Source organism: Brassica napus, chromosome C1 (genome assembly GCF_020379485.1).
Source record: "Brassica napus cultivar Da-Ae chromosome C1, Da-Ae, whole genome shotgun sequence".
In the NCBI taxonomy this organism is placed as follows: Eukaryota; Viridiplantae; Streptophyta; class Magnoliopsida; order Brassicales; family Brassicaceae; genus Brassica; species Brassica napus.
The window spans coordinates 35076901-35082122 of record NC_063444.1 but is presented as its reverse complement, the minus strand read 5'-3'; the positions used below and the strand labels follow the sequence as shown (position 1 = coordinate 35082122).

General features: G+C 35.1%; 1 long non-coding RNA gene across 2 annotated transcripts; it reads right to left on the bottom strand.

The window, feature by feature from the left end:
- Positions 1-1173: 1173 nt before the first annotated feature.
- Positions 1174-3263, bottom strand: LOC106451501. 2 transcript variants are annotated; one of them, XR_001289589.3, is made up of 8 exons: positions 3065-3263; positions 2661-2843; positions 2384-2574; positions 2117-2310; positions 1813-2040; positions 1636-1719; positions 1471-1559; positions 1174-1394 (listed from the first exon to the last, which is right to left on the bottom strand). It is a non-coding gene; the product is annotated as an uncharacterized LOC106451501 (long non-coding RNA). The 2 variants fall into 2 exon arrangements; XR_001289591.3 differs by having other exon boundaries at positions 2384-2539.
- Positions 3264-5222: the final 1959 nt, after the last annotated feature.

Genomic DNA, 5222 nt, shown 5'->3' with positions numbered 1-5222 from the left:
TAAAACCACAATGCTTAAAACATGATACACATTTAAAATGTGATGCACATTTAAAACAATACTGAATAAAATACCAAGTAGTTGTACCAGTTTGTTAGTTATACCGGCTATAACATAGTTGTACTAGTTTTTCAGTTATACCCGTTTGTGCATAGTTGTACATTAGCTGTGAAATTGAAAAATATTAGTTGTACCACATAATAAATAAAGTTACTTCAGTTGTAGCACTTATTTATGTTTACATGTCTGTGCCCGGTAACAATGAAATAAACAATTTTGTAAAAATATATTTCATGTATGTTTTCCAAAAATTATGTGGACAAACAAGTTAACAAACCTTAAAAGTATAAGGTAGATCATGTAAACTTATGGAATTGTGCAATAATTTTCAAAAAAATAATTCCAAAACTACAAATAAATGAAGAGAAACTTTTTGAGTAATACTAATTGTGATATTTGATTGTTTTCTCATATGGAATACCAAATTGGTTTTATTAATTTCTAAAATGTCAAAGTTGTACTAGTTGTACTAGTAATACTCGTCTAATATATAATAAAGATATATATCAATTGTTTATATGTCTATTTTTAGGGTTTTACCAATATTTTCACATCATAACATTGTAAAAATATGTTTGATATTTGTTTATCATAATAATATAGCTAATATAGTTAACAAACCTTAAAAGTAAAAAATATATAATGTAAAATTAATAGTGTAATATAATAAGTTAACAAAAATATAAAAAGTCTCAAATAAAATAGATGAAATTTTGTCTTCAGATACCAATTACGATATTTTCTTGTTTATTTCATATGTAAACCATGATTTATTAGTCGTGTTGATTATAGTAACTACATATAATACATAAATTATAACATTTATATACTAGTTATCCAATTTTTTAACATGTTTAGTTGTAAGAGTTATACTGGTTGTACCCAGTCGAATACGGATGAATAACGAAAATTGTGTGGCTGTGAGTTGATCACGTGGTTGAGATAAGGAAATAGAATGAGAGTGAAGGAGAGATGAGTGAAATCGATGGCCAAAATTAAAACATGATAAGAAGATCTGACAGCTCATGATTAAGTTTCATTAATGGCAATCTTGTAATATTTCATCCATTCTTTCTTCTCATGATTCAATGGCTCTCATTAAAACAGAAATGATTTGATCAAAGAGTTCATATTGACCCATCATTAATGGTAAAAACGTCATTTACACATACTTGTCCACATAGAATAATTTTGGTGGTGAAAGATTATTTTTTGGCCATTTCTTCCGTATGAGATTTTTGTCCGATATGATAAAATGATGGCCTAGTGTTGTCTGATCAATCATGTCAATATAATGTGGAGTCGCCTCATCGTGCATACACATTCCACCATTTCTGCAATAACCACATATCAAGAATCATACAGGACACTAAAAATAAAACAAAAAAAGTGAGATCAAATAAAACGCACATGAACTCAAGTTGACCGGAGTCCACAAGCTTCTTCACCTTAACCTTCTTGGCATTGCTTTGTTGCCTCCACCATCTTTGAAAGAACGCCTAACACAACAGTCAACCATAGTTAATTTCATCAGCAAACGAAGACAGAAAGTCTCTGTATATCTGAGAATCTCACCATCTCAACATAGATAAACTTTATATTTTGATCGTCCAGCAACGAAGCAATGACAGATTCGATTACATTCTCAACACAAGCTCCCTGTTCAATCAAATTGACAACAAAACCAAACCCTAAATTCACAGAATCGAATTCTTCTTCTACATCCATATATAAGGGAGTGAAGAAGAGTACCCAAATGGAGTTATTGGCACCGACGTAGTACTGGTCAACGGTCTTGAGCCAACCAACGTCGTCGTGGGAGTGAGGAACCAAGTGAACACGGATTTTCTCAGGGACGATTCTCGGTGCTGTGTTGTACTCTATGTACTCGGAGTTGACGCCGCCGATCACAATCGTCACCAGAAGCAGATGAGGAGGAAAGTAGTGGAAACATTGCTTCCTTCTTGATAGTAATCCTCCCTAATGAAAGCATCCAAACATAACAAATGAGACAGATCCCTCAAATCAAGGATCAAAGTAGCTGACCGAAGTCTACCCGTTGGAAGTTTTGTCATGAGTCCACCAGTGTCCAGTATTAAATACAAGAACATCAGCTCCTTTGTACTGCTCAGAAGACTTCCTGACCACATCTAACCGCAAAGTGTCCTTCTTAGTCCCCTTCTTGTCCGTAAGTTCCCATTCTTGAACCAAGAAAGGTGAAGCAAAGAACTCCACAGTGCAATTATAATCCTATTAACCACACACAAGTATAATCCTATCAACAAGTAATGAAACAAATTGTTGATTGCTGAAAGAAACTTACTTTGAAGACGAAAGAGTACTCAGCCTCGCAACGGAACTGATGTCGTCCATGATCTTCAAAGACTTGACTCTTAACTTTCACTGATCCTTTAAGAATACAAACCAAAGATTCCCACATATTCCTTCAGCGAATCTCCAACAAACGCAAGCCTTTTTCCTGTAATCATCTCCATCAATTTGCCACCATTCAACCTTTTATATATAAATACATGCAACACCAACCATATAAGACAAAGTACTAGACTTTAAAGTCAAAATTAAAAGTTTTATCCTTTTACCTTGGTAAAGTGCATTGCTTTGGCTTCCACTTCAATTTCTGAAACTCAACGTCGGGGCTTCCGTTGGTTATACAAGTAAACTGCTCGTCGATCAGATAACAAGAACCGGGTTTGTAAAGCGGATACGAGTCGTCTTTGACCCACTCTCCCTCGTGGAAATCGCAAACACTAAAGAAAAATTTCCTGTAAACAAAGTCATAATCAAATTCCTTAATTAATAAAAATCATCTGCCTTATTCTGGTAGACAGAATTAAGCTTTTAATCAAAAAGTCTTTCTGTAAATATTAAAGCTTTAAGATTTTCATCAAAAAGGCTAAATTAAGAACCTTTACGATTCAATACGATTTCACCAGAAGGATTCTAAATCACAATTGATCTAAGATAAAAAATCTAAGAACCTTACCTCAGGGAAAGTAATCGACAAGATAAGAAAATCTGAGGGAGAGAGAGCGAGATATGACAGGGCAGATGGAGGACGACGACGACGAAGAACAAAGAACGAAAGAAACTCGATACCTCTCTTATATCCACTAATATTTTGACACCTGTCGCATAAGATACGTTTCTTCCTTCTCTTAATTAAGAGATGATATATGGTGTTTTAGACCTCTTGTATATATGCTTTTAAATTGGTTTTCAAGTTTTTATCGAGTCTTCCTAGTCCTTTTCGAGTCATTACAGGTCTAGAGTTGCATTTATGGGAGATAGACCAGTTGGAGGAAAAGAGGAGAGAAACAGTGCAATTTAGTGATTTTCACGCAGAACAGTCGAGCGGAGCAACCCGAGTGCATGTTCCAGCGGCATAGATTTTTAAAGAAGTTTCCAAATATTTTGGGATTTTACCTAGGGCTTCCCCATTTTACTCCTAGGCCGCCATAGACCTGCATATATATCTTTTCTTATTTTCTATTATTATTGGATGCTAGTTTTTACACAAGAAACCATTAGAGACTTTTGTACTTGAAGATTTGCTACCTTGAAAGGGAGAAGGCTTCATCTCTCTCACCTTGAGAAGATTCTTGAACTCTATCTTATTTATATATTGATTCAGCATGTTTTCTTCATATATTGTCTCTGTGATTTCTCTGTTCATAGCTGAGTAGTCGCTTGTTAGGTTTAGGGTGTTAGGGATCATGGATCAATGAGCTAGACACAAATAAGATTGTTATTCCTTTGATATCTCTATCTATTGTTATCCTTACTGCTTATGTTAAACTGGCCATTTATCATCTGATCATAGGTTTAATCTAATCATCAAAAGTGTTTTAGACTGCTAGAAAAAGCATAGATAAGCGATTTGTCCTTAGCCAACGAAAGCTGATGCTAAGGCAAACCGTGAACCAATTGAATCTGAACTTAATGCTTGTCATCATTCTTTGATCCAAACGACAGTTTAGGCATTAGGATTGCTTGATAAATTGGTAGACACCACGACAGTGGGTTTATCTATTCTTGTTGTTCAAGTTTTAGATTGACTCTTATTGCCTTCCTGAATAGTTGTGTAGCTCATGATCCTAAGTATCCCGATGAATCACCCTGAACCTAGCTCTTTTAATCATCTGAAAACCCTTAAACTAGTCTGTTATTTTCTGTTATGATACCCTTATCTCAAAACCCCCATATTGTTTTAGCTTGATATTGATCATATAGAAATAAAGTGTAATCATTGGTCTCTATGGATTAGATCATAAAGTGCTAGAGACGTGTGTCTTGGGTTTATTTCTATTTTTTATTTTTTTCTAATTCTAATTAGGTTAACAAACCTGTTTAATTAAGAGCCAGCGATTTACTGCTCTTACACACTCTATTTCCTAATTTTATTTTCTTTTCTAATGCTGCTCTTGCACACTCTATTTCCTAATAAGCAATTGTACTCCCTACACCCAAAAGATACCCTATTTGCAATCCATACCCTAAATCCCTCCATTTTTCTTCCCCCCATCACTATCATTTTCCCCCATTTGTATGGTATCTCACTCTTATAAATATATTGAGCTAATTAGCTCTTTCCTAATTTTATTTTCTTTTCTTTTTATTAAAATCTTTAAGTTGCCTCCTGAAACCATTGTTGGATGTTCTCTAAGGAAATCCAAATAATGGATGAGAAAGTACAAGAGAAGAAGAGATGATTCTTGGATTCAGGGAGAACACCACACAACCGACAAGTGTCCTCGCCATCCCATCCCCAGTTTCTGATCCTATCCAGCATCGGATTACGATTCAGAACGAATAACCAAGATGTTAACTTATATTTTGGAATGATTGTAGTGTTCCAAATTAAACTGGACCATGAGACCACAGGTTTGGATAACCAAATCTACTTAGAACAGAGCCTGGGTCTAGTCTTCCCTCCGACACTCCAAACAGGATAGTCACAGCCTGGCTAAAGCGTCATTGTAGAGAAAAAAGCTTGGAAGTTAACTGTTTCTCAGAACGAGGAGAAGGAAGATTCCAGTGACTCCCGAGATGGTATCCGCAACTAAAGCGCTCAAAGGAACGCCCAAATCAGATGGTCCCGAAGGACCAAAGTAATCAATAAGACAGCCACGAAAATACAACAT